The following is a 2,681-nucleotide window of genomic DNA, read 5'->3' as shown; positions in this document are numbered from 1 at the left end:
CTTCTATCAAAACAATAATGCACTTAAATCCAATGAAAAATAGAAGCATACAAATGTTTTCAAATTTTTACAAATTCTGTTAATATTAAATGATAAAATACAATCTTTTTTACTTTATTTATGTTGTTCAGATAGCAAGAGTGTTTGAATAGTTTCTACGTATAGAGTTGATATGTGTGATTCTAAGAAAATAATTAATCCAATGCCCAAATTCAAATTAAAACCTCCAGACATATACAATTTATATTTCAGTTGACCAAAGTTTCCTCTTAACATCGTTGGCAAGCAAAACAGAAAACTAAAATATGGGTGGCTGGCCTTTGGAACTCAACTGCTAGCACTGGTCTTAGCCTTGAGCAGGAGAAAATGCAACATATATGTCTGAAGATAAAAAAGGAAAATAAATTGTCATTCAATTCACGCTTTTCTACATCATTGCCTTGAGACAAGAACATTCTAATGTTCTCACTCAGATAAAGCCTGGAAATGTTGAAACCCTGTGCTTGAGAGAACATGACTGATGGTCACCTGTTTTAGTGCTGTGAACATTCAGGGCTCTGGTTTAGGTGAGTGTTGGTCCCTACTATGTGGCACTGTGGGAAACTGTTATTGTAAGGGGCTGCTTGTTTGTTCCCAGCCCTGAAATAATCACACAGAATTCGTATTATTTTCAATACTGTCTGGCCAATAGTTTAAGCGTATTTCTGGCTAACTCATATCTTATATTAACCTATCTCCGTTAATATGTGTATCGCCACAAGGCTATGGCGTAGAGGGTAAAAATCTGGGGTCTGTCTCTGGCGAGGCTACATGGATTCTCTTTCACTCTGCCATCTTTCTCCAGTATTTAGTTTAGTTTTTCCCACTTACCTTTATTCTGCCCTGAGCAGTCCTAAGACAGTTTATTAAACAAAGGTATTCATAGTATATAGAGGGGAATCCCACATCAAACTGTGGATATTTTAAAGGTGGGATATTTTGAGAAGTTTTCTTCTATTCTTGAACTCATGACTTTGAGGGAGACTGTGGGTCCCTGACCACTTAGACACTTTTGCTTCCTGGTGATAAATTGATATGCTCTACCACAATCCTCAGGTGACATGCTTCTACAGAACCCAAACAATGTGACTAAAACTATATTATTCAAGAAACAAACACAGTAAGCAAACCTGGTTTTAAAATTTAAAACATTCAAAGTGTAGTTAAAAACTTATATAAAGATACTATAAATATGAAACCTCAGTGAAAAATTATAAGCAAAACCATTATTAGCCATAAAATATATTGTTTAAACTTTATTTAATATTTGAAATGGCATTACCTTTTCCAAAACATATATATGTCAAAATAATTCAGTTTTCTAACATTATCATCTGTGAGAGGGGGCTTTGGACATGCCTGTAGGTTGTGTTAAATTTGTGTTAAATTTTTTTGCAAATTACCTCTTATAACATTCTTCTTGTGACTGGGACACTTTCTTGGACAGGGATTCTCTACTATTTAATGAAGGAAGTGGAGGGAATATAAGATCAAGGGGGTTGAGATCATGATGGAGAAATCTACTTTGGACTTCTGAACCAAACTTGTGGAAACACATGTACTCTGTACGGACAGCTGTGGAGCCTCCATGGACTGAACTAGACCCTACATTGAGAGATAGTGCAGAAACTTGGGCTATCTGTGAGTCCCTCTGACAATAGAACCAGGATTTATTATCCCTGGTGCTTGAGCTAGCTTTTTGAAGTCAATTCCATATGGTAGCATGCCAAGATCAGCCTTAATATATGGGGAGGGGGCTTGGTCCTGAACCAACTTAATGTGCCAGACTGTGTTGACTCCCCATTGGGAGGCACTCTTATACACTGGGAGGAGTGGATGGGAAGTGGGCTGTAGGAAGGTTGGGGGATTGTAGAAGGAGGGTAAGGAGGGAGAACTTTGATTGGAATGTAAAATAATATTAAAACTAAATAAATAAATAAAGTGAAATGAAAAAAGTGAGCTAAGCACAGGCGTGTATTCATGATTGCTTTCTGTCCCATGTTATGGATAGGATATGACCAGGTTTCCTGATCCCCATCCATTAGTACTTCCTCTACATAATGGACCCAGCATTGTGAGATAAAACAAACTCTCTCTTTCAGTTGCATTTGTAATGACTTTTTAAATCATAGCAAGAGGAAAAGAAAACAAAACAACTGGAATCTTTACTGGTTTATTTTAAGGAATCTACAAACTGATTCCAGAATGGTCCTACTTCTTAAATGAACAATTAAAAGTTAATGATATATCTACTCTGTGATCCACAAATACTCCTTGTAAGCATTTTTTCTAAAGAAAAGAAGACGAAATTCCACAAGTAACTATGAGATTCATTTACTGCATATGCTTTTAAACTATCAAAGTTTAAAGTGTCAAATATAGAGTTCTTTACTGTTGTCTTCCAATCATCTGTACCCTTTAAAGATCTTACACACTCTATCTGGCACTGAATTTTAGTCAATACAGTAAACAAAATTTACAAAGGGAAAGTTTGCTTATTAGTTCCTTGGGAATTTTTCAGATGAATTCTGTGATCTGTAAGGATTTCCTAATGGACATGACCTTTAGCACCCAGTGCTCAGAAAGTGTGATCTTTTTTTATTTGTTTTATTAATTCCTTCATAGAATATGTTTTGATTGAT

This window comes from Arvicola amphibius, chromosome 11, assembly GCF_903992535.2.
Source record: "Arvicola amphibius chromosome 11, mArvAmp1.2, whole genome shotgun sequence".
NCBI lineage: Eukaryota > Metazoa > Chordata > Mammalia > Rodentia > Cricetidae > Arvicola > Arvicola amphibius.
This window is presented reverse-complemented; position numbering follows the sequence as displayed.